At 49.7% G+C, this 27350-nt stretch overlaps 1 long non-coding RNA gene across 1 annotated transcript; it reads left to right on the top strand.

Annotated features, from left to right (window-relative positions):
* The first annotated feature begins 351 nt into the window (after positions 1-351).
* Positions 352-14341, top strand: LOC137428225 (uncharacterized). Its single transcript, XR_010984666.2, has 2 exons — positions 352-541; positions 13427-14341. It is a non-coding gene; the product is annotated as an uncharacterized LOC137428225 (long non-coding RNA).
* Positions 14342-27350: the final 13009 nt, after the last annotated feature.

The following is a 27350-nucleotide window of genomic DNA, read 5'->3' as shown; positions in this document are numbered from 1 at the left end:
TGTGTGTATAATATATGTGTGTATAATATATGTGTATAATATATGTGTGTATAATATATGTGTGTATAATATATGTGTGTATAATGTGTGTTTGTGTATAATATATGTGTGTGTATAACATATGTTTGTATAATATATGTGTGAGCATAATATTTGTGTGCATAATGTGTGCATCAGTGTATGTATAACATGTTTGTTTGTATAATATGTGTGCATAATATCTATATAAAGCCTGGTGTTAGCTGAATGGTTAAGGTGGCTGGCTTGAGCTCTCAAGATTCCTGAGTTCAAGCCACTGTCAATCGTTGAATTAACACCAGGTGGGTTGTCTCAGCCTGTCATCCTTCCAAGGTGAGCAAAATGAGCACCAGTTTACTGGGATGAATGAGTCTTTCGAGTATCCTGCGTCGGAGTGGTGACCCATCCAGGATTGTGCCCAATAGCCGAGAAACTGCTTCGGAAGGCACATTCATCTGAACATGCAAAAATGATTGGTCATCGTCGGCATCATCAGTTGAACATCATGCCAGCTGGCCAGCCGGTTCGTGAAAGACTTCCTTGGCAACGCAGATCTGTTTGTTGGGACTCGTGTCTGTGTTCAACTTCCCGGGACAAAGCAGTCTTTCTTTATATCTGGGTTTTCCAGCAATGTGGATCATGAACACAGTGTAAATATGGTTTTCTATATGCAAGGTCAAGGCTCATGGAAGAGTTAGAACGCTGAATGGAACAGGATGCAACAGGACAAAGTGCCAGTTGAAAGAGAGAGAGGGGGGTGGTGTTAAACACCAACAGTGGAGTTAAAGGGCAAAATAGAGGGAAACTTGGACAAACAATGGGTGTGGGAGGACTAAGGGGTAGAGGAGGATGTGTGGGGTGGACAATATGGACACAGAAGGAAACTCTCAGGAAGGAAAAATTGGAAGTTTGGAAGGAGGTGGGCTTGGCAAGGTTTGATGGTGGAATAAAATCTCATGGTTTTGGATTGGAGATGATCTGACATGGTGGTGAACATCTGTCTTGAAGCCCAGGAGAGAATGAGATTGAAGAGACTGCGGAAGAAGGTTCCACATGTGGGAAAAAGATTAACGAATGTGTGGAGGTGAGCAGTGATTCTGTATTTTTGGAGTTTAACCGGAAGGGGGTTTCTTTCTGCCAGACCACATACATACACAGTGGGGGCTGGGGGAAGGGAGAGCGAGCACAGAAAGAACAAAGGGTGCTACACCAGAAAGGATGCGGTAAAAGACAGAAAGACCACCGACCTGTCTGTGATGTGAAAGTGATAGGCCCATTGACTCAGCTTCATCTTGAGAGATTGTAATGATCGTGAAGGCCTAGTTTCCACAACTTCAAGCTGAGCAAGATTTGAGATGGGAGCGCCAGTCCAGAGATGAGAGCAGTACTCCATCAAGCTGCGGATGAGGTCTTGTTCATGAATAAGAGTTCAGGTGTGCCAAGAAAGGACTTTGCATGACAGAAGATTCCCATTCAGCAATTGGCTTTGGAGGACAACTGGAGGACAAGTGTGGTTTGTCCAAGAAAGATGATAGCTGATTGTGAGCCAAAAGTTTGAGTGAATGAACTTCTTCAAGAGTATTGTTAAGAAAGTAGATGGGAGGGTTCACCAGATGGTCCTTTCGCAAAGACACATTGCGAGTGTGAGATGTGTCAGGATTGAAACATATTCAAAGTGTTTGACCAGACCCTGATTTTATCAAGGTCTGCAGTGAAGGAGGAGGCTGCTGCATGCTTGGCTGAACGATGAGGTATGTTGCAGAAAATAGTGGTCACCAGCAAAGAGATAAAGAGGGGATTTTCAGAGTCAAGAGAGATTATTTAAGAGTAGAGGAAGAAGGTAAGCCAAGTTTGAAGTTGGGATTGGAGATGCACTCTCGGAGATGGAAGCAAATGAAGGTTTGTGCCAAGCTATTCAAGAGCTGGACATCTTTCCTTGCAGAAACCTGTAACATACACCATCTACACCACCACATGCTTCCAGGTCCTGCCTTTTCTCACGGGGCCTGCGATCAAATTTCCATGATCAAATGATCTGCAAAGACCTTCACCCGTTTGATGCGCACAGAAGGCCTACGGCCTCTCACAAGCCACCAGACACATCTCTAATCGTGGCTTTGACCTAACCCCATCAGGGAGTGTCGCACTGGTGACCTTAATTGCAAGCTGAGCCCACTCCTTCGAGGTCCTCCCAAACTGACATCTAAGGCTAACCTGACAACACATCTCAACAGGCTTTGATGAAATGCAAGCCAGTGTCAGACTTATCGCAGCTCCAGACCACCTACCATCATCCTGTGACATCCTCTGCCATTCACTTGAACACTTGGTGGGGATACAAACACTCAACCTACAGAGGCCAGTCATCTAAAAGCTAGCCACCATACATCTTAGCTCCCCACACTGGCATTCCATATGCAGGCCTCACAAATTTTAAATGTGGTGAAGTCAAATATACTTTTTAACTCCAGCAATGCCTGATAAAATTGAAGAGATCAATACCTGCTTATAGCTGCTATCGAAACTAATCACAGAGGAAAGGCTTGGCTTCCATCCATCTAATGACATCGTACGGGGACCTGATTGGAAGCGGTGCCTGTTTCAGAGTAGCTTTCCCTGGCCGATAACCGATAACCAGCTTTGCTAAGCCATGCTTGGGAGAAAAAGAGCATGTGCCTCATTATCTGCATTCTCTGCTGGCACCACCTCCTACTCCCCTTAAATCCTGTACTATTGTGGTGCAACTCCTGCCACTATTGAGTGCTTTTTCTAACGTAGAACAACGTTTAAAATTAACAAATCAATTCCAATTCTCAAAGGCCGAATGTTTTACAGCAAGGGGCACCATCGCACTCCTGAGAACCAAATGTCAGTTTATAACGCCCTGTGGGTGGAGCTCTTCTAATTTTGAGCTTGGAAGGCCCAACAGGTCGAGAAGATACCGTTTCTGTTCACCTTAAAAATGGTTTAAATCAAAGCCAACTTGCACTCTGGAAATTAATGAGCAACTTGCTGTGGCTGAACACAGTCATCTATCCATCGAAATGCTTGCGCTTCCAGGTTCCTGGTCCCCATGTCATTTTGATACCATCCTGGTATTTATTTTCCCTTATTCACCCCTATATGACCTCATTTCTTTCCTCTTGTTCTTTCGCTACCCCTGCTGGCCAATAACACAATTAGTAATAAATATTATTTTACTCCCTATTGTTCCATTTATGTTCTGTTCTTGTATCCCTTCGGTAATGTTTTTGTTTATAGGAGGTGCTATATTCATTTGATTATACAGTATATACGTATTTATGTATATAATTTTTTTAATGTTGAAGGCTCCAGGCATAGACTAAATAGCCCTCAACGAGGCCAGGCATTAAATAAAAGAGAAGAAAAGTGTATGATGAAAAGTGTAAGATTTTTGTTTGCGAGAAAGAGAGATTAAAGGTAGCCCGGTAGAGTTAGTTTGAGTGAGACAGAAGGTAAGACCAGCAATCCTGACACGGAGAGTGCAAAATGGTTCCGGGCACCACTTTAATGCTCCTAAGTCAGAACGGTAGTACTACCCTGGGCGGTTGCTGTCTACAACCTACTACCTAAAGATATTTATATATAATACTGTGACTAGGCACTCTGCGCACCTCACCACACGTCGTTTCAGAGGGATAGGCATCTTTGACCATTTCGGTGTCATTTGGGTCTTCGGCGCCATTTGGGTCTTCATGTTCTTTTTGATCCTCTGGGCCTTTAAGGGTATTTTGGGTATTTGGGGTGTTTTGGGTCTTTGGGGTCTTCAGGGTCTTCAGGGCCTTCAAGTTATTTTTGGGTCTTCAATGGCTTTTGGGTCTTACTGGTATTTTTGTTCCTCTGAGTCTTTAAGAATATTTTGGGTCTTCGGGGTGTTTTGGGTCTTCGGAGTCTTTTTGGTATTCACGGTCTTTTGGGTCTTTGGGGTGTTTTGGGTCTTCGGGGTGTTTTGGGTCTTCGGGGCCATTTGGGTCTTCAGGTTCTTTTGGATCCTTTGGGCCTTTAAGGGTATTTTAGACCTTTGGGGTGTTTTGGCTCTTCTGGGTCTTTGGGGTATTCAGGGTCTTTGGGGTCTTCAGGGTCTTTTGGGTCATCAGTGTGTTTTGGGTTTTCGGGGTCTTTTGGGTCTTCGGTCTTTTGGGCCGCAACATATTTCTTCTTCGAAAATTATTATATAAATATCCATATATACCCAAACACCCAAAACACAGTCCATTAACTCTTACTTACGTTTAGACTGCTGAGGCCCCTCAGACCTTTGACGACCCTTTAAGTCCCCCAAGACCCTCAAGACCACCAAGACCTCTGAAGACCCATAATACCCTTAAATACGCTGAAGATCAAAAATACTCCGAAGACCCAAAACACGCAAAATCCCCTGAAGACCCAAAAGACCCTGAAGACTCCCAAAACTTTGAAGACCCCAAAGGCCCAAAACACCCCAAAGACCCAAAATACCCTTAAAGGCCCTGAGGCTTCAAAATACTGTTGCGGATATGGGATTTGGCCTCCATCCATATCCGCTTGTAAATATTCCCCTATTTCCCCAATACTCCCCAACTATCCCCAATCCCCCATTCCCTAGTCCCATTGTCTGTAAACAACACTCTGTAGCCCCGACCTTCCCCTTTTTCCCCCATTAAATGTCGTGCCCAGGTTCACCGCATCTCACGTAGACAACTATAGGACATCTTGCTAGTTATTCTTAGTCTATGTCAGTTAAGGACTCGTTTCCATTAATTCTGACTCTTCGTTGCATCAGAATGTGATTGTATGGCACCAGTAGTGAGTTTAGGACCTCCCAATACCTCCCCGCATCTCTTCCTCATGAAACAACAACACCAACAACAACAACAGCGGTGCGGGGAGTGCGCGTCCTCACTCCGGCTTGGTTAGCCGCCATTGACCATGTGCTCCGACGGGGTTACCACACAGGGGCTGACTGTCAGCTCCTCGTCAAGGGCGGAGCCCGGTAACCCCCCCGCACCCAATAAGAAGCGGCGGACCGATTCCATCTGGGGCGGAGCTAACGAGCCGAGGGCGTGTCACTCCCCGCTGGACATACGCAGCCACTTACCGGAGGTGACGTCAGATGCGCCTCAGCTTGGAGAGAAAAGGACGCCACCTCCAGCGCGACGATACCTCCCCGCATCTCTGGACCGGACCGGGTCGATTCTGCCCCTGAGCCAAGGTGCACCTTGAGCCATCGACTGCCTGCCCTCCCCTGCCATCAATCCCTGTGTGAGTCAGTCCTGTCCCGTTTGTCTGTGGTCTGTCGGGAATTAAGATAAGACCGTGTATAAGTGCCCACCTTTCTGTGCTGTACCTCTTGTGCCGTGTAATCTAAACGTTCTGCATACCCCATATTATATCCTCCTCCGGAGGTCTTGAGAACTGTACCCCTGGTGTCGTGTCATTTAACCCAGCCGTTGTGTCCTTTCCTTCATTGATCTAGCGTAGCGCGATTCGGCCAACGTTCGAGTATAATCGGGTAACTTGTGCGAACACGGCGGCCATTCCGCTCGGCCCAGCATAACATCTTAATAAGTCGTGTCCGTAACAATTGGTGTCAGGAGTGGGATTCGGACCTGGGACTAAATTCATTTAGCCCAAATTTTGGAACACCAATTGTACTATTAGAGTAACAATTGGTGTCGGGAAGTGGGATCGGTCCCGGAGCGCGTCTCACGCGCTCGAAATTATAACAGCGAAATTTAATTGTGTTTTACAAAAAAAAATAAAAACCCGAATTTTGAAAGTCGCGCTATGGCAGACCAAGACGGCTGGGTTCCGGTAGAGGAGAGTGAGGCAGGGTCGATCCAGGACCAAAATGAGGGACATGAGGAGAGCGAAGCAGTGAGGGTGGCAGGTTCGCAAAATAGCGTCGTCGCGCACGAGGTTACGGGCGCGCAAAATGGCGCCTCGCACATGGCCACGGCGACCACGCCCGCGACAGTAGTAGCACCGCTGGTAGATTTGGACCTTTTTTTCATACAAATGAAAGCCCTTATGGCCCAGAATAGCGAGAAAATGAGGGAGGAAATGAGGGCTGATAGTGAGCGATTGGGTGAGCGATTGGAGGGCCAAATGGGGGTAATGGGGAACCGGATGGATGCTCAGAGTGAGCAATTGGGGGTAATGGGAAACCAAATGGGGGTAATGAGGGACGAAGCGAGGGGTACCGGTGAGGGGTTAGACAATAATTTTAAGGGATTAGACAAGAAATTTGGGGAATTAGACAATAGATTAGGGGAAATACAGGAGGGGTTAACGGGGGTAGAAAATAGAATGGCTGCCCAGGAGAATCAGATAGAGGGAGTGAAAAATGGGTTAGAGGGGTTAGAAAACAGTATGGAAGGCAAATTGAGGGACATGAGGAACCAAGCGGAAAGGGAAGTTAAACAAATGGGGCAGCAGATAGAGGGGGTCAGAATGGGGGTAGAAACCAAACTGGATGCTCACAGGGAGGAAATGGAGCAGATGAGGGTGGCATCTGGGCAGGAAATGCAAGTGATGGGAGAGGAGATCAGAAGAGGTGTGAGTGAGGAGGTCGGAGGAGTGCGCGAGGAGGTGAGGCACTGCAAGGAGCACATGGAGAAGGAGGTGAGAAAGGGGACTGTAAAGTTACAAGGGGGCATAGAGGACCTGACGCAAGAGGTGGAACAGCTGACGGAGGGACAAAAAGAACTAACGGACCAGGTAAAGAAGAACACAGCGGTAATAGGAGGGTTAAAAGCGACACAAAATGACCTAAAAAATGACTTGGTAGCGACGAAGAGGGAATGTCAGATGGTACGCGAGGGACTGACAACGAGGTTGGACGAGGTGATAGAGGTAATGGAGACGAAGGACCGGCAGGTGAGGACGCACATGGAAACGGTCAAGGTAGCCTTAGAGGACGAGCTTGAGGAGACGTACCGGGACATAAAAGAGGTGAAGCAGAAATTAGAAGAAGTGGAAGAAGGGGTGAGCGAAATTAAGAAGCGACGGAGAGAGGATAAGAAAGAGATAAAAGAGGAGGTAAAAGAATTGGCCCAAAGTCTGTGTTTGGATCGTGATGATGTGCTCATTAACCGGATGAGGGATTCGCAGGTGATGGAGGAGAAGCGAAGAGGAAGAGGACCCGGTGTAAGTGGTGACCAATATGGTCGTGCGTATGATGCGCCAGGTGATTTAAGAAGCTTGGGGGTCGAGATGGACCCGGATGTTCGTGAGAGGCCGTTGGTGAAGTGTGCGACAGGTCTGGTGTGCGAAAAAGGAGGTGTGCGAGAAAGTCCAACTCTGGGGTGTGTGAGGAAAAAGTGCATGCCAAGGAGTGAGGGTGCTGTCGAGAGTGAGTCGGTCGTAGCGCGTGTGCGAGGGAGCACATGGAAGCGCGTAGTGAGGAGTGTTACGGAGGGTGTAAAGGGAGAATGCACGCCTGTGGTGAGTGTTACAGAGGATGTAACGGGAGAGGGTGTGCGAGAAAGATGTGTGACGGACAGGTGCATGGGGAAAGAGTGCGCTGTCAAGGGTAAGGGTGAGTGCGCTGTCAAGAGTGGAGGTGAGAGTAGTACGAGTGACAAGGAGCGTGAGTTGGTTGTGACAGGTGAGCGAGGATGTACACCTGGAATGGAAGGATGCACACCTGGAATGGTAGAGCGTGAGTGGGAATGCACGCTGGAATTGGTAGTGAGGCACGTGGTTGGGTGTGCGAGTGAGGGCACACCTGTGATTGTCACAGAGGAGGTGACCGAGGAGGGGGCGCGAAGAGGTGTGTTGGTGAGGTGTGCGACCAACGAATGTGTGCCAAAGTGTTCGGTGGTCAGGTGTGTGACCAAGGCTGGGAGTGGAATGAGTGTACCTGGGTGTGTTAGAGAAGGTACGACGAGGAGCATGGAAACGGCTGGAGGTATGAGCAAGAAAGGGGTAGCGTATGCTTGTAAGCATCCAGGTGAGGCATCGACGGTAACCAGGTTAGAGGTTAGGTCGACTTTTAGCCGAAGCGGGCCCTCGGTGCGTGCCGGGCTTCGCGTGCCGCGAGAACCAGCGGGGATCCGAGCCACGGCGGGTTCGAAAGGACCGCCGTGCACGATCCACGCTGGGCCTCGCGTGGAACGGCCGCGTCCGGGCTCCACTAGGCGGAGCGGGCAGCCCGATAGGAAGGGTCGTCATGGCGACCACTTTTTGTTGAGGCATTCCGGCAGGTCGAGATCGGGACATTGGATGGCTCCACGCCGGGGTGGTGCGTGGGATCTTGGCCCGGGTAAGCCCCCGTCCCTGCACCGAGTGCCGGACGCGTCCAGCCGCTGGCACAACACAACCCGCATTCATGGCTTGGCTTTACGAAGCCGGGCTTTGGACAGGAATTGGCACACCGAGAGGCATTAGTGAGTAGACTGTGTGATGAGGATAGTGTTTTGGCCCCAAAATTAGAGAAAAAACAAAATTTGATGATTGGCAAAGGATTGGCAGTAATGATTGGCAGATGATGGGTAGTGATTGGCAAATTTTTGATTTGTTGAAATTTGATGTGCAAAATTGGTAGTGAGCGATGGGCCCGGTGGGTAAGGGTGGCATCCCTGCCACCCTTCCCATGGGGGGCAAATGCGCTATAGATTATGGGGTTTATGGCAGTGAAAACTAGCCCGGGTGAGTTAGGATATTGATAGGGATCTAGCGAAGATGACATTAGGTAACGTTAAGGTTAGTTAGTGACAAGGATACCTGTAGTGGGGACGCAGGTAGTTTAGTGTGGATGATAATGACGTGGGAGCGCCATAGTTTAAAGGGACGACTGGGAAGCGCAAGTTTCAGAGGGGAGTAGTTAGATGAGATGATGCTGTGTGAGAACTGGACAGGTGTGTGGAGCAGTGTATGAGTAGTGAGTGTTGTGGATCAGCGCGAATGCGCTTGGGGAGAGAAGGGTGCAGGTGGCACCAGGTGTGAGAGCACAGGTGTGCAAGTACAGGTGTGTGGAATATATGGAGTAAGTGGTACGGAGTGGTGTGCATGGTGCGAAGGTGTGAATGGGGGAAGAGTGGACCCCCATCACGGATACCCGGGGCGGGTAGTGTAAGTGTTAGGTAGAGGGTATAGGTAAATTGTGGTTGGATATTGGCATTTGTGGTGCGGTTGCAGAATGGTAATTGGATGGGTGCATTAGTGTTGTGGAAATGGCTGGGCGTGTAGCCTGTTAGTGTGTGTAGTTGGTTTGGGCACTCCACCACTGTGAGGATGTCGGCCAGGTGAGGCCGCAGGTGGGCTCTGGGAGCCGGTAGAGTTGTGGATGGGGCCCGAGGATCCGGAGGACGGACCCGGGTAGCCCAGTGCCAGAGAGGGCACCGAGTGGGGAGAGCGCCAGAGGGCCTTCCCCAGGTAGATAGGTTAGGGTAAGGAGCAGGTAAGCTCGGAGGCAACTGCAGTGGTGGAGGTGTGCAGGTGGGTAGACCTGCTGGGAGAGCTACACGTCACAGCCCAGAAATTGTGCGAGGGCACCGGGAGATGAATCGGGGGAGTGAGACCCCAAATTGAAAAGCACCACAGTTTGGTCAATGGGAATTGGTTTTTAGAACCCATAGTGTAAGTTGGCCAATGGATTGGCAGGGAAAGACCCCGGGTAATGTAAAGTTGTTAAAGTCATTTAGGAAATAGTTAGGATTGATGAACCTGTCGCACCATACGCAGCCACTTGCCTGTGGTGATGATGATGACTCCACACCTGTGTTTTCTTTGTTCTGTGTGCAGGAAATGAGAATTGCTGTGTGGATTGGTGAGACGCATCACGACGTGGATGAGACATTGGGGTGATTCCATCTCTCCCTCCTTAGGAGGGACTGATGATGAATTGGTGATGGCAAATTTTGATGTTGAGTTGGAGATGGCAAATTGTGATGAGAGTTGGAAATGGCAAATTTGATTGGTTAGGAGGGAGAGAAGACGAATTTGGTTTATGGGAGGAATGGGGAAGACAGTAAGGACGTTTGTTGATTTGTAAAGTAGATGTTTATGGGTAGTGTTGTGTTTTGTGGATACAGTAAGGGGTAAGGGAGGGGCAATGTAGGTTACCTGGTGGGGGGGGGGGGGGGCATACGGTAGGAACGTACCTGTCTCACCTGGTTCCCATGTGCCTCCAGTGTGCATCACCTTATATTGCGTGCACTTTTGCGCCCTTACCACCTTACTCACTTGTCTTCTTCTTTTGTCTCCCACCTCCGAGGATCTGGCTTTGGGGCAGAGAGAGGAGAGAGAGGTGCTGGCTCCGCAGTTGTGGGCCTGTACTTTCGCTGCTTGCTGCCTGGATCGATACACCATATGGACCGCAATGTTTGTGGCCGCCCACCATGGACCGCAGTTCTTTTGCGGCCAAGCACCACCCGTTGATGGACCTATGGGTCAACGTGGCACCTATGCCATACAGGTGAACCACTTTTAGTTGGCCCCCTGACGGCCACAATAAAGAAATGGACGCGGTTGGCGCCTTTCTTTATTTTTGAAAGAAGCCAGAAGGCCAAGTGCACCACATGAAGGCAAGACCAGCGGCAGAACATCGGCCGGCTGCGACACCACCGGTGACGTTGAACATTTTATTGGTGCACCGGATGGTGCTGACTGTGTTATGGGGTGGTGCTTTTGGTGCTTGGATGGGGTGCTCTGCACATTATTAAAGGCCGTAGGGCCACAGGGCACTCGTGGGTTGGTGTATCGATGCTGGCATGCGTGCTCTCTCTATGCATAACATCTGCATGTGTTCCTCCAAAAACAGGTCCTGGATCGTAGTGTAAATATCAGTGTAGTCTTGTGTAAATAATGCTCCCTACCGGCTGTATGTTTAGTTTGAGGATTCTTTCCGCGATTCGGTTATCCTGTGGGTGTGTTTCTGTGAGGAGAAGGGTGCAACGTCGCAGGGGGACATATTTACTCATTTGTGAACATCTGTAAAACTGTCGCACTCAGGGTAGAGTTAATAGTGGAGGGAACTACATCTGAGTGCCACACTAAAGTAGGTAAAAATTTATCGGGTCGGGACGCCCCGAGGTAGAGAAGGGTGCAATGTTGCGGATATGGGATTTGGCCTCCATCCATATCCGATTGTAAATATTCCCCTATTTCCCCAATACTCCCCAACTATCCCCAATCCCCCATTCCCTAGTCCCATTGTCTGTAAACAACACTCTGTAGCCCCGACCTTCCCCTTTTTCCCCCATTAAATGTCGTGCCCAGGTTCACCGCATCTCACGTAGACAACTATAGGACATCTTGCTAGTTATTCTTAGTCTATGTCAGTTAAGGACTCGTTTCCATTAATTCTGACTCTTCGTTGCACCAGAATGTGATTGTATGGCACCAGTAGTGAGTTTAGGACCTCCCAATACCTCCCCGCATCTCTTCCTCATGAAACAACAACACCAACAACAACAACAGCGGTGCGGGCAGTGCGCGTCCTCACTCCGGCTTGGTTAGCCTCCATTGACCATGTGCTCCGACGGGGTTACCACACAGGGGCTGACTGTCAGCTCCTCGTCAAGGGCGGAGCCCGGTAACCCCCCCGCACCCAATAAGAAGCGGCGGACCGATTCCATCTGGGGCGGAGCTAACGAGCCGAGGGCGTGTCACTCCCCGCTGGACATACGCAGCCACTTACCGGAGGTGACGTCAGATGCGCCTCAGCTTGGAGAGAAAAGGACGCCACCTCCAGCGCGACGATACCTCCCCGCATCTCTGGACCGGACCGGGTCGATTCTGCCCCTGAGCCAAGGTGCACCTTGAGCCATCGACTGCCTGCCCTCCCCTGCCATCAATCCCTGTGTGAGTCAGTCTTGTCCCGTTTGTCTGTGGTCTGTCGGGAATTAAGATAAGACCGTGTATAAGTGCCCACCTTTCTGTGCTGTACCTCTTGTGCCGTGTAATCTAAACGTTCTGCATACCCCATATTATATCCTCCTCCGGAGGTCTTGAGAACTGTACCCCTGGTGTCGTGTCATTTAACCCAGCCGTTGTGTCCTTTCCTTCATTGATCTAGCGTAGCGCGATTCGGCCAACGTTCGAGTATAATCGGGTAACTTGTGCGAACACGGCGGCCATTCCGCTCGGCCCAGCATAACATCTTAATAAGTCGTGTCCGTAACAATACCCTCAATTCCCAAATGGCCCCGAAGACTCAAAACACCCCGAAGACCCAAAATTCCCTGGAAGACCTAAAAGACCCCGAAGACCCAAAACACATTGATGACCTAAAACACCCTGAAGACCACAATACCCTTAAAGACCTTGAAGACCCTGAAGACCCAAAATACCCTTGAAGCCCAGAGGATCCAAAAGAGCCTGAACACCCAAATGGCCCCGAAGACCCAAAACAAACCGAAGACCCAAAACACATTGAAGACAAAAAACACCCCGAATACCCAAAACACCCCGAAGACCCAAAACACCCTAAAGACCCAAAAACACCCTGAAGACTCAAAACATCCTGAAGACCCAAAACACACTGAAGACCCTTTAGACCCAAAATACCCTTAAATACCCCAAATAACCAAAATACCCCAAATACCCTTAAAGACCCAGAGGAACCAAAAGACCATTAAGACCCAAAAGCCCCTGAAGACACCAAAGACCCAAAAGACTCCGAATACCCCAAAACACCCCGAGGACCCAAAATACCCTTAAAGGCTCAGAGGACCTAAAAGACGCTGAAGACCCAAATGGCCCTGAAGAACCAAAACACCATGAAGACCCAAAAGACCCAAAAAGACCCTAAAGACCCTGAAGACCCAAATGACACCGTAATGGTCAAATATGCCTATCCTTCTGAAACGATGTGTGGTGAGGCATGTTAGTATTTTTTATTAATAACATGAGGTTATAATACGATTCAGTCATTTTTCATTGGAATTCTCCTCAACTCTTGATGAACTCTGCGAGTCCTCAATCTAAAAGCAATGCGAAGCTCTGACATTAACCTCGATGGCGTTGGGATTTGCTGAAGGCAATTTTCCTCTGCTTAACAAAAATGTGACAATCACACGAACGGGCTGTTTTGCCCTGCTTACCCACATATTTGGATCGCGTGAAGCAGCAACTGTCATGGTGTCTTTAGATGACCTCAAAAGAAGATAAACAGCTCCACAAAAATGAAAATCTGCATCTTGAGAAGTTAAATTATATGAAGGATATAGATTTCACAGGGGGTAAAATGTAGACATTAGCTTGGACATGCCATATCTATAACATCTCTTTTCTGGATACCTACCTGCACAGATTGAAAAAATGTCTATCAAAACCCTGTTAGCAGCATCTGCTTTCCAAGAAATCTAACAGATGGGTTTGAATTTCCTTGTAATAATGGAATCACATTTTATTTGAAGTATAATTATTGGCCTTCTTCCATGCTGTCCCCCCCCCCCCCCAGGGGCACCACTCCTGTTCAAGGTGCATTTGTGGTCATGTGAATAAGTGCTCCTGCATTTTGATGACTTGACACTATTCGTCCTGGAGTCCTCAAGCAGCCATGTAAAATCAGCTGACACCGTACCATTTGCCCTTCACAGGTGTCCTTCCCTAGCTTGGTGTGTGCCCCACACTGAGTGCCGGCTATTAAGCGCCCTTTTGGTAATTTCGATGGCACAGCATCCCTGGAGTTATAAACATTGATAGCAGTTCTCCTCCCAACGTCCTGCTCCCATATGAATGGCTTGATAACGCTGTGAGCACGAAGCTTCTATCTCCTAAGCAGCTGCACTGACGAGTTTCCCACAACGAAGAACCACTAATTTCCAAATCTGCGAACACATCCCATCTGCAGAGGTAACAAAGGCCAAGGTCAGCATGTGTGGGTCGTGCAATTTATCGTGGTGTTTGGGACTGTTTATGACTCCTTGATGACTCGTTTTACTTACACACTGCTTTACTTTCATACATATAGACAGACATGCCCCGTTCTTTGCCCTAATGATTGTCCATCAGTCAAGCGTGGTGCACAGCTTGGAGCGCCTCCGCAGAGTGCCACCTCTGCCAGGAGATCTCGAGTGTGTTCAACAGCTTTAAAAAGAATTGTCGTCTATACTTCCAAGGCTTATGGAAGAACCTCAAAAAGGCTTTTTTTTTTTTTTTAAATTTTAGAGCATTATGTTCATCATTGATGAGTGGAAAAAATGAATTCACTTGTAAGTTTTGATTGTTGAAAATCAATCTTTTCACAAACAATTGATGTCTAATACAGGGTGTTTCTAAAGTAGTGACATGACATCCAAAACCTTGATCTTTTCTACCCCCGCTAATTTCACCCCAATTCCACTTTTTTGAAATACCAACTTCTGTCCTGGAAGTCCTTGGTGTCCTTGTGTTTTTTACTTCTCCCTCCCCCCCCCCCCCACCCCCTTCCCACGCCTCCTCCCCCCAAGCCCTCTCCCTTCCACAAATCTCCCTGCTCTCAAATGTTGTGGTTGTGTGCTTCCCCTTCTCTCCCCATCTTGTTTTCCGCTCCCTCTTTTTGTATATTTTGTTTGTCTGGTTGATTTGTTTGTGAAGTAAATGTTAGCTCTTTCACGAGCCTCGATTCAGTATACAAAAACAGTGCTCTGATCGAAATACTTATGTTTCATCTGTTTATAAGTCTTTAAATTTTCATTTATGCTGTTTATTTGCAGGTATCACTCACTCACTCAAACGAGGTACCCCTCAGCTGACAAAAATCGTTTCCCCTGAAAGACATCTTATTGCACAAGAGGTGTTGGGTTTCTAATGCACTGTTCCATTTGAAACACCGAGCGTAAACAGAATCACAGCATGTCAAGTGTAATCTTGTGAACTGGCATGTCTGGAGTTTGTAAGGAAAGATGAAATCTTGGGATATAAGCTACTTACAGGGGAGTAGGGGGAGCGGAGCGCCGGCACATGGTGGCACTTTTCAAGGAGTGACATTTCCTCTGTGTTTTTTCTATGTCTCTGCACAAAGTCACCGGAGGCATTAAGTTTTCTGGTTGTCCGTCCGTCCGTCCGTCCCCGTCCATCCGTCCATCCGTCCGTCCGTCCGTCTGTGCGTCTGTGATAGGTTTTTGTTTCTGCGATAACTTAAGAATGGCTGACGGGATACAAGTCAAACTTGGTACAAGTATGTATAATGATGTACCGCTAAACTGATTAGAATATGGGTGTCAAAAGGTCAAAGGTCATAGGTCCCATTAGGTAAAAATTATGTCGCCATGCTAACTTGTGCACCAGTGATGGGATTTTCACCAAAATTGGTATAATTCTATTTTATGATGCAAAGATGAACTGATTAGATTTCGGCATCAAGAGGTCAAAGGTCAGAGGTCATGCCGGGTAAAAATGTGATACTTGAGAACAGCTGAAGGGATTTAAATCAAACTTGGTGCATGTATAATGACGTAATAATGTTGGTGGAGGCATATCGGTTGACGTCACGATGTCGAGGATGTGCCGTTCTGGTTTATTTCTACAACCTCTTAGTTTAACATTTTTGTGCTAATGTGTGGTGCTTTTTACATTTAGTCTGCATAAAACAAAAAATATCAGGGCTGCTTTTGGTGGTGTGGTGGATGTTTTCCAGAGCATCACAGAGTATGTCAATGGGGGTAGAGGAAGATGTCAGAGGCAAGATCATTTGATGCCATCTTCATGGGCGCACCTGTCTTGTTTTCCCTTGATGTTGTCCAAAAAATAGCAGAGGTGGTGTTTAAATCATTGTTTCAAGACTAAGAGATGCCATTTGCAAAGATGAGTAAGTCGGAAGTTAAATGAGAAGTTTGTAAAATTTGGAGATTGTTTGTGCCATTTTGAGAGAGGAAATAAGGCTCTTCTGGAGAGGAATATTTTGTTGGAGTTGCGTATCAAAGATGTTTTTTTTTTTAAGAGAGGGTGAGAGAACGATGACGTCACGGAACAAAATATCATACCTTTGTGGCTCTGAGTAGATATGCCAGAGGAAAGAAATCGAAGAAGCAGAATGAGTGGGTGGCAGCAATCGCTTTCATCCATTTTTGGTATCAGTCTGTTTGGTTAAGGACAAGGATCAGGAAACAGACAGGTGTGACTCCATTTCAGAACCGTCAGTGTTTGGGACTGCAGATGCAACTAGAAGCCATCTTGACTCTGACATTCCCATTGTCTCTAACATGATCACTCAGAATCAGGGAGATGATGCATTTTACCATCAGATGCCTGATCTGATCACGTGTTGTGTTGCGGAGAATTGGCTTCACCCAATGCATGATGTACTAAGGACTGAGCTTGTTAAGCAAGAGGCCCAGCAGCTCTACAGAATCAGGATAGACCATTCTCTGTTGGCAATTAGAATCTACGAATGTCAAAGGATTGGTTCTTCAAGAAGATGGAAAATGGTGGAAAGCTGCAGGCATCCTGCTTGTTATTTTTTCCATTGAAAAGAACTCTTTACTGCTTCTGTCACAGGCTCTTTGATGTAGAAAATCGTCTTTAGAAAGGAAAAAGGGTTGAAAGCTTGGGAAAAGTTAAATCCTCGTATTGGAGAAAACTAAAATAGCTCTGCTATCGAGCGAATATATGCGTGCGTTATGTTTCTGGCATAACAATACTTTCCATTCAGGGGACACGGAGAAAATATCGCTAAAGGAACCAACTCGGGTAATTTCCTTGAACTGGTGAAGTTTTTGGGGAAGTACAACCCAGGAATTCAGGAACACGAACAAAAAGTTCGACCAAACAAAAATCCATTTCATACCTGAATGAATCACTCTCCTTGGCTATTGGGCTGTTGCGTGCAATCCACTATCATCAGCAAAATCCATGCAACCAAATACTTTGCCATAATGTTTGGTTAATACACCAGATGTATCTCTTGTTGATCAGATGTCCCAAATAATCCGTCATGTATCATTCGATGACGTAAAGTGGATGCGAAGGAGTCATTTATCGATTTCATCCCACTCGAGGGAAAGACTGCAGAAGTAATCACAAATGGAATAATCAACAGGCATGAAAAAGATACCTGGTTCTTCACAATTGTTCTGGTCAGAGGTATGATGAACACACCATGGAATCCAACAACTACGTCTGAATGTCAGTCCGCAATGGCCATTGTTTGAACCTGGGGGGGTTGGAACTCCTCCATGCTGCAGGAGCAATGGCCCAACGCCGCAACATTTTTTAGAAAGGTGGGAAAAAACGATTTTTACCTCCGCCACCGAAGGTGGATGGAGGTTATATGTTTCACGTCTGTCTGTTTGTCTGTCTGTTTGTCTGTGAACAAGATATCTCGAAAAGTTGTGGCTGGATTCGGACGAAACTTGGTCGAGAGGTAGCGTATGCCACCCGGAAGAATTGATTCAATTTTAGTGAAGATTCGAATCCGGATCCGGCTAGTAGAATCTTTAAAGTGATTCTTCACTATTGAGTGATCGGGCTAAAACCGATACATATCAGGATATCTCAAAAAGTTATGGACGATTTGGACAAAACTTGGTGGACAGGTTGTGTGCGTGACAAGGAAGAATCGATTCGATTTTGATGAATATCTGAATATGGATTCGGATACCTGAAATATTATATTTTAAGTGATTCTTCACCATTGGGTGATCGGGCAAAAAGTGATATATAAAATGTTATTTTAAAAAGTTTGGACGAGTTATGACAAATCTTGGGGGATGAGTTGGTTCGGTCACAAGAACAAGCTGATTAAATTTTGGTTTAGGTCCGAATCCAGATCCGACCTATCAGTGGGATATAAAAAAACTGTTCAGCCTGGCGGAGGTATTCCTTTCCTACTCTACCGAGTGCCTTTTTAGTTACTCTAAAAATGTTATTTTTAAAATCTTGTGCAAGGCTAATGCTAAAATGCAGGCTGTTTACTTTGGCCTTTGTAAATTCACCTTGTTTTAAATTGACTACCCATTTCACTTGTTATTTTGCTAAATATTTAGGCAAAGATCCCTTTCAGGATTGGCAGGTCTGATTTGGCTGAAGTTTTGTCCTATTGAAGTTTGAGGTTTCTCTTACCATCGATTTATCACTGTCATCTGACACCACTGATGACCGGTTATGCAAGCATGGCATTTGTTCAAAGGATACTTGCTGTTACGTGATGTTAGTTACGTGGTATACCGGCCTGGTGGCAAGTTCTGAAATGCCAGAACACACAAGTATTACCTTTTTTGGTGATCACGCATTTGATTGAAAGGCCAAGGTACATGTATATTCATATGACCAAATGCTTTTGTCTTCAGACAAAAATGCATAAGATTATCTTTTTTTCATATAAATAGGTAGTCCCAACAAATAAACAATTGTCCAAGTTTAAAGCTAACGATATACACACTGGTTTTTTTTTGACAAGATACACGAACCATAACACAGGACTGTTTGAAAAGACAAACACAGCCACTGAGCGTGGAGGACTGGCCGTCACTTCCGGGGCACTCTGGGTACCAGCAACGCCACAACAAATGTGCCACCTTTCTCATCGCACTCAGAGGGACATTTCTTCAAGATAAATTTCCACCTCCTCATGGATGCCAAACTATGGAGATTGTCTGTGCTCTTATCCTTTTGAATGCTAGATGTCGAGCAGGGAAGCAGTACGTACCATTTTTAGTGTGTTTGGTATGACTCGGCCAGGGTTCCTGCCTTTGGTATGTATTTGAGAAGCTTTTTCTCCCTTCCTTTTCACTTTAAATATTATTCCTGCTCTGTTTATTCCTGATATGTGAAACACCATGCAACCGGCAATTCCTGCAGGAAACAGACTTTTTGGAACACTGGCCACATTTTCCATCCCATTGAAGGAGCTGGGGCTCCCACGTCGATCGGAAGAATGGACGCGACAAAAAAGCTGGAATTCATCCAAGTTGCTTTATTCAAACCAAACACTCAGGCACTCTGAAAAGCCCGTTTATCGGGCAGCAATATATATACATATTATCCCGGAGCATTTGCCCAGGAAAGGCGAGAGGGGGCGTGGCCCAGCGTCCTGGCTGCGGCCTGGCAAGTTGAGGGCGAGCCTGCCCGGGCGTCCTGGACGAGCCCGGCATGATGATCGCTCCGCGTCCTTGATAGGTGCAAGGCGATTGTGAAAACCCAGCGGTAGCCGCTACACACGTCCCCCCAGAATCGACTTGCACCGGCAGGGTCAATTTGAGGGGGGTCCTGATGACCCGGCCGAAGCGACCCCTGGCGGGTCGTGGGAGGGGGTCCGGTGTGGTGGTGGGCGGTCGAGTGGGGGGCACCGTGGACGGGGGGCGGCCTCGCCGCGGCGGAAGGGCCACCCGTGGTGGGTGGTCGACGTCCACGTGCGCCGGCTTGAGGCGGTCCACCGCAATCCGGTCCGACCTGCCGCCGATGTCGATGACGAACGACTTGTCGTCCCGTCGCAGGACCCGGAAGGGCCCGTCGTACGGCGGCCGGAGTGGCCCCCGATGTGCGTCGTGACGCACAAAAACATACTCCGCTGTGCGAAGTGCTGGGGGGACGTAGGACTGGGGGTCACCGTGGTGGGATGTTGGCACGGGGGCAAACCGTCGGGCGGCCTCCTGGAGGTCCGAGCGCTGGTGAGCTGCGGACCAGGGACTGGTAGCGTCGGGCACGAATTCGCCCGGGACGCGTAGCGCCTGGCCATAGACAAGCTCGGCGGTGGATGCCTGGAGGTCCTCCTTGGGGGCCGTGCGGAGGCCCAAAAGGACCCACGGCAGCCGGTCGGCCCAACCGCCGTCTTGAAGGCCGGCCATGAGCGCGGCCTTCATGGAGCGGTGGAATCGCTCGCACAACCCGTTTGCTTGGGGGTGGTAGGCCGTAGTACGGTGGAGCTTGACCCCCAGGTTGCGGGCGACCACGCCCCACAGCTCGGAGGTGAACTGTGGTCCGCGGTCTGACGAGATGTCCGCCGGTGCGCCGAAGCGGGCGACCCAGGTGGCGATGAAAGCCTGCGCCACGTCGGCGGTGGTGGTGGAGACGAGGGGAACGGCCTCCGGCCACCTGGTGGTCCTGTCCACCATGGTGAGCAGGTGTGTGAACCCCCGTGATGGGGGGAGGGCGCCCACCAGATCCACGTTGACGTGGTCGAAACGTCGTTCGGGCACGGTGAAAGGTGCCAGCGGGGCCTGGGTGTGTCGGTGGACCTTGGCCCGTTGGCAGGCCGTGCAGGTGCTGGTCCAATCGCGGACTTCCCGACGAAGGCCGTGCCAGACGAATCGCGCCGATACCAGCTTCTGGGAAGCTTTCCGGCCCGGGTGGGAAAGGCCATGGAGGGAGGCGAAGATGCGGCGTTGCCAGGTGATGGGCACGATGGGGCGAGGCTGGCCTTGGGAGACGTCGCAGAGCAGGACAGTGTCCGCGAAGGGGATGTCGGCCAGGCGGAGGCCCGTGTCCGCCGCCCGGAGGGCTTGCACCGTGGTGTCGGTGGTTTGGTCCGCCGCCATAAGCGCAAAGTCCACGCCCAGGTGGACCGCGTTCGCGCTGGCCCGGGAAAGACAGTCGGCCACGGCGTTGTTTTTGCCGGCGACGTGCCGGATGTCCGTGGTAAACTCCGACACGGCGGAGAGGTGGCGCTGTTGGCGGGCCTACCACGGCTCCGTGACCTTGGCCATGGCATAAACCAACGGCTTGTGGTCGACGAACGCCGTGAAAGGTCGGCCCTCCAGGAGGTGGCGGAAATGGGGGACGGCCAGGTGTAGACCGAGGAGCTCCCGGTCAAACGTGCTGTATTTGAGCTCGTTCGGCCGGAGCTGCCGGCTGAAAAAAGCGAGTGGCTGCCAAACCCCGTTCACCCATTGCTCATGTACGGCGCCCACCGCGTAGTCGGAGGCATCCGTGGTGAGGGCGATGGGAGCGTTGAGCACCGGGTGAGCGAGCAGTGTTGCGTCGGCGAGGGCCCGCTTTGAGCTTTGGAAGGCCGCATCCATTGCTGCGGACCAGGCGATGTCGTGCTTGGCCGGGTTGCCCCGGAGGGCTTCGTAGAGGGGCCGCATGAGTTGAGCAGCGCGGGGCACGAAGCGGTGATAAAAATTCACCATTCCCAGGAATTCCTGCAGGGCCTTTATGGTGCGGGGACGCGGGAACGTGGTGATGGCCTCGACCTTGGTTGGCAGCGGCACGGCCCCGTTCTTGGTGATGTGGTGGCCCAAAAAATCAACGGCCATCGTGCCGAAGTGGCATTTGGCCGGGTTGACGATGAGGCCGTGCTCGCTGAGGCGCCCGAACAGTGTTCGGAGGTGGAGGAGGTGCTCGGCCCGGGACGTGCTGGCGACGAGGATGTCGTCCAGGTAAACGAAAAGGAACGGCAGGTCACGCAGCACGCCGTCCATCAAGCGCTGGAACACCTGAGCCGCGTTCTTGAGACCAAACGGCATCCGCAAGAATTCGAATAAGCCGAACGGCGTGATGACTGCCGTTTTAGGGACGTCGGCCGCCCTGACAGGTACCTGGTGATATCCCCGTATGAGATCAATTTTCGAAAAAATGACCCGTCCCGCCAGACGGGCGGAGAAGTCTTGGATATGCGGGATCGGGTACCTGTCGGGGGTAGTAGCGTCATTGAGATGGCGGTAGTCGCCGCACGGGCGCCATCCACCCCCCGGCTTTGGCACGATGTGCAGTGGCGAGGCCCACGCGCTATCGGAGCGCCGCACGATGCCGAGGTGCTCCAACGCGTCGAATTCGGCTTTCGCCACGGCGAGCTTGGCTGGGTCGAGGCGGCGGGCCCTGGCATAGACCGGCGGGCCCGTGGTTGGTATGTGGTGCTCGATCCCATGCCGTACTGCGACGGCCGAAAACGTCGGCCGCGTGAGGGCCGGGAACTCCGTGAGCAGGCGAGCAAACTCGTTCGCCGCCGGGATGGCGCATGCCAGCTCGGTCGGCGTGGAGCTGCTCAATGTGCATACCAGGGAGCTGAAGGTTTCGGCGTTGATTAAACGACGCCGTTGGACGTCCACCAGCAGTCCGTGTGCGCAGAGGAAGTCGGCGCCTAGCAGAGCCATGGGCACGTTTGCGGTTACAAACGTCCAAGCAAAGCGTTGGCCGCCGAAGCAGAGGGTGACGTTGCGTGGGCCGAAGGTGCGGATGGTCGATCCGTTGGCCGCAACCAAGGAGGGGCTGCAAACCGCGGATTGCCTGTCCTGGTCAGAGGCGGGTATGACGCTCAGTTGGGCGCCGGTGTCGCACAGGAAGCGCCGTCCGGATGCTTTATCCGTGATGAACAGTAAGATGCCCGTGTGGCCGGCGCTCATGGCTGGTAATGAACGCCGGCCCGGCCGTTTCCCGGCCTGCCGAAGGTGCACGGGGGTCGGCATGTCCGGGCCTTCTGTCCGAACCTGGCATGATAGTAACACCACGCTTGGTCAGGTGGAGGCCCCGGTCGTCGTGCTGGAGGTGGTCGGCTCGGTGTAGCGGCCGCCAATTGCGTCGGCAGTTCGGTCGTCGACCGTGCCGGGTGCTCGGGCGCCATGGGTGTTGCATCGGACGGCGGTGGGTCCCATGTCGCCGCTGCGATGCGCTGACCTGCGGCGGAGATCTTGTCGGCTTCTCTGGCAAGGGCCCGGGGATCTGTGATCGTCGTGCTTGCCAGGGCGAGGCGTACCGGGTTAGGCAGCTCACGGAGGAACAGCTCCCGGAACAGGAATGCCGGAGAGTGCTCGCCGTGCAGTGAAAGCATGTAGTCCATTCGCTCGGAACGGCGCGTGTCGCCGAGCTCGGGCAGGTCGAGCAGGCGCCGTGCGCGTTCCGCCGATGGGAGGGCGAAAGCGTCGAGGAGAAGCTTCTTAATCGCGCCGTATTTGTCAGCGGCTGGCGGGCTCTCGAGGAGGCTCAGGGACCAGAGGTTCGGTGGCCGAACCGAGCGCTGCTACCACATGATGGAAGCGGGTGTCGTCGGCCGTGATGCCTCGCAGGGCGAACAGGGAATCCGCCTGTGCGAACCAATCCGCCGCGTGAGCCTCCCAGAAGGTAGGCAGTTTAAGGGCGACTGCCGTGTCCATGTCGGTAGGTCACCAATGAAGGAGCTGGGGCTCCCACGTCGATCGGAAGAATGGACACGACAAAAAAGCTGGAATTCATCCGAGTTGCTTTATTCAAACCAAACACTCAGGCACTCTGAAAAGCCCGTTTATCGGGCAGCAATATATATACATATTATCCCGGAGCGTTTGCCCAGGAAAGGCGAGAGGTGGCGTGGCCCAGCGTCCTGGCTGCGGCCTGGCAAGTTGAGGGCATGCCCGGGCGTCCCGAACGAGGCCTGGCAAGTTGAGCGCGGGCCTGCCCGGGCGTCCTGGACGAGCCCGGCATGGTGATCGCTCCGCGTCCTTGATATGTGCAAGGCGATTGTGAAAACCCAGCGGTAGCCGCTACACCATCATCATGTAACTTTGTTAAAATAATTTTCCATGGATAGGCATGGAAAGTAGCTGGTTCCTTCTAAATAAGTTTCCATGGATAGGCATGGAAATTAGCTGGTTCCTTCTAAATAATTTTCCCTGGATAGGCATGGAAAGTAGCTGGTTCCTTCTAAATAATTTTCCATGGAAAGGTGAAAAAGGGATGGCGGAAGTAAAACAAAAGTGAGGGCATTGGTCAATGGTCTATAACATTGTCAAGGATGGTTGTGGATGCCTATTACTGGTTTATTTTTAGTCACAGGTCTACAAGAGCTGCGTGTGGTTGTTGTTGTGGTAATTGTTTAGGGTAGATTTTTGAGATGTGCAACCATTTGTTGGACAACTTCCGAACCGCACCCACGTATTTTTCTTTTTTTTGTCATCTTCGTTTGAATATTTGCTACTACCACCAAGATCTGTACCAGTGGCGGGTCCACCCGGGACCACACCCAAGGATTCAGCACCACCGCGGTGGCCCTCCTACTCGACGAGGCATGCAAAGGGTACATCGCATGCGATGGCCTGGTATAGGCCCGATGCTTGAGCGCCATCCATTTTCAGGGCCAGTTGATTTGGCAGATGAGTCGTTACACACTCCTTAGCAGATTCCGACTTCCATGGCCATCACCATTCTGTCTTGACCAGCCAACACCTTTTGCCAGGGCTCCGATGAGTGTTCGTGGTCGGCGCCTTAAACCGGCGCACAGTTCATCGTGCAGCACCAGTTCTGCTTCACAAAAGTCGTCCACTGGGCAGCTCACATTCTTCGCTCGTGTACATGAGAAAACCCTCGGGGGTAGCTCATCACGTGTGTGCCCGGCTCCAAACCTGCAAGCCAAGTGTCTTACGCATTCAAAGTTTGAGAATAGGTTGAAGCCGTTTCGTTTCCAGTGCCTCTCGTCCGTCGCTTTACCAGATAGAACTGCACATCCATCGAGAGCTCCAGCTATCCTGAGGGAAACTTTAGAGGGAACCAGCTACTAGATGGTTCGATTGGTCTTTCGTCCCTACGCCCGGATCGTATGATCGATTTACAAGTCAGCACCGCTGTGGACCTCCACCAGGGTTTCCCCTGGCTTTGTTCTGCTTGGGCGTAGCTCACCATCTTTTGAGTACCAACATCTGTTACTTGACTCCATCCACCATGGCACCCAGACAAAATTATGTGGCCGCCATCTTGGTTTTCTGATGAGCCTAAGACATCAGGCCTGTCAGCCTCTGCTGTTTATTCACTGCCCGGGTCTATTGCATCAGATTTCCATTGGCTTTGTTTGGGTCGAGTCTTACTCATGATGAGGGACACCGAAAACTCTAATTAATGTCGGATAAAAAAATATTAGCAAAGTTCAAACAAGCCCGTCAGCATGCACAGTCCACACCTCGATAAGAAATAGTGTTACATAATTTTTGAATGGCCCCATATTGGAGTTACACAATCCGTGACCGTGTGACGAATCAGCTCGTTCTGATATAACTGTGGCGGAGGGTGACATGGATGAGAGGTGTCGAGTTAATCTTTAAATAGCGCATTATGTGCGTGTTTCCCAATCGACCTTTTACTGGACTTTGTCCCAGGATGCGACCAGAATGTGGTTGTTCTTATTTATATGGGAACATGACATGAAAGCAAGGCAACGTGACAGGAAGGAGACAGTGGGACATAACAAGCTAGGAAATGAATAACTGATGAAAGAAAAGAGAGAGGAGAAGGGATGAACATGGTAACCTTTTTGTTTTCAATTCTTTCCTGCTTAGATATTCAAACAATTACAATTTGCATTGATTCCTGGATGATTTATTGAAGAGTGTCCCTTTTCCAACTCAGAGAAGCTTGGTGCTTGTGGGTAAAGCATTTATACATTGCCCTCACTGGTGCAGAGCCTGGTGTTGGCTTAGCGGTTAAGGTGTGGCTTAGGATTTTAGGATCCTGGGTTTGAATCCTGGTCAATGGCTGAATTAACACCAGGAGGGTTGACTCAGCCTGTCATCATTCCGAGGTCGGCCAATTGAGTACCAGTTCACTGGTAGTTGTTGTTGGCAGGAAGGGCATCCGGCCATAAAACATTGCTTCAAAAAGGGGACCAAAAAAGGTCCGAAAAAGGCCCGAAAGGGACCAAGCCCTGCTCTGCGGGGAAAAATGGCCTTAAAAGGCAGTTCTTTCTTCTTTTTTCCCTCACTGGTGCAGGTTGGATTTTTTTTTTGTCACAACTTCTTTCGAGTGCCCAAACGCTCTACCAAGAGTATGGGCCTACTGCCTACCTGTTTCAAACTCATAAACCAGAAGATAGAAGTCTCATCACAAATTTTTTTTTTCAAACGCGTTTTAGAACGCCTGACCAGACACAAAATGGCCAAGTTTGACTTACAACTTATACCAATAACATTATAATAATCCAAAATATGTGAGTGCAGGGTAACCGAATTAGTGAAGTCCTGATGTCCAAAGTTTGTGCCCGTGTGTTCAGACCATTATTTATTTTAATCAGATCAGGGGTTCAGACCCTCAGACCAAATTGTAATCAGACCAACTGTAAATGAGTTGGGAGCGAACGCAATTGCGGTAAAAACGTTTCACTTGAGACTCAAATAAAAACATTCACTTTCAAAATGTCAAGTTTAATTTAAATTAGACAGATTTACAGCTTCCAAGCCCACAAGAAAATAAACATCACGTGCTGTATCTGTATGGTGCAACAGTGGCTGCCATAAGTCGTTGATCGCGAGTACAAAAGGGGTGCACGATGTCCAATGTCAGGTCGTACTGCTCACGTGCTGTGCTGCCAGACCCAATGTCAATCCCTCCCTTTATGAGCAGCCACGATGAGGGTGTTCATTCGGGCAGGGAGGAAGTGATCTCGGGTGAAACAAAGGTCCTCTGCCCGTTGGACTCCTCAAAAGCACCCACGCCGTCCCGCAGGACTCCTTGGAAGGCCCTGGCCATTCATGCGGGGACGCGTTCCTGCCCAGCGCAGAGAATCTGTTCATTCTATTTTTGCTTCTCTCGCTCTTAATGACCCTCTCTCAGGAACGAAAGCTATTCGTTTAAATTGCCTATAACCTGCACATGACCTTTCACACGTGTGTGTGTGTGTGTGTGTGTGTGTGTGTGCGTGTGTGTGTGTGTAGGGTGTAGGGTGTGTGCGTGTGTGTGTGTGTGTGTAGGTGTGTGTGTGTGTGTGTGTGTGTGTGTAGGGTGTATGTGTGTGTGTGTGTGTGCGTGTGTGTGTGTGTGTGTGTAGGGTGTGTGTTTATGTGTGCGTGTGTGTGTGTAGGGTGTGTGTGTGTGTGTGTGTGTAGGGTGTATGTGTGTGTGTGTGTGTGTGTGTGTGTGTGTGTGTGTGTGTGTGTATGGTGTGTGTGTGCTACAAATTTGGAAAAAAGGTTGAAGTTCACCAAAGTTAATATCTGCAAATCCTTTTTTTTTTGGCAAAACAAAGTTCACACCAAAAGAAATGGTTCTAACATTAACCCTAACCCCCACTCCTTCCCCATGACCAGGAAGCAATGGTTCTAACATTAACCCTAACCCCACTCCTTCCCCATGACCAGGAAGTTTTTTCTATTGTTTTTTACCCATCATGTCTGGAAAACGCCCTGCAACTTCAACGAGGAAAAGCATTTCCTTGGATGTAAAACTGCACGTGTTGAGACGGTTGGTAGTTGGTGAGCGTCAGGTGAATGTGGGTGCTTCTTTGAAATTGGCTACGTCCACCATCAGGACAATTATGAAAAATGCAGACAAGACAAACGCTTCTGCAAAGACGACCTCAAAGTTGACAGCAACGAAAGTGACTCGTTCAAGGAGCCATTTGCTTGAGAAAATGGAAACTCGGCCTAGTATTTGGGTGGATGACCAAACACAATAGAACACGCCCTTAAGCCAACTGATAATAATGGAAAAGGCAAGGTGCATAATTATTCAGACACCTTCAGGAAGAGGAAGATGCGTCAGAAGCATTGACAGCCAGCAGAGGTCGG

This window comes from Myxine glutinosa, chromosome 5 (assembly GCF_964187855.1).
Source record: "Myxine glutinosa chromosome 5, kmMyxGlut1.1, whole genome shotgun sequence".
NCBI classification, from domain to species: domain Eukaryota; kingdom Metazoa; phylum Chordata; class Myxini; order Myxiniformes; family Myxinidae; genus Myxine; species Myxine glutinosa.
This window is presented reverse-complemented; position numbering and strand designations above follow the sequence as displayed.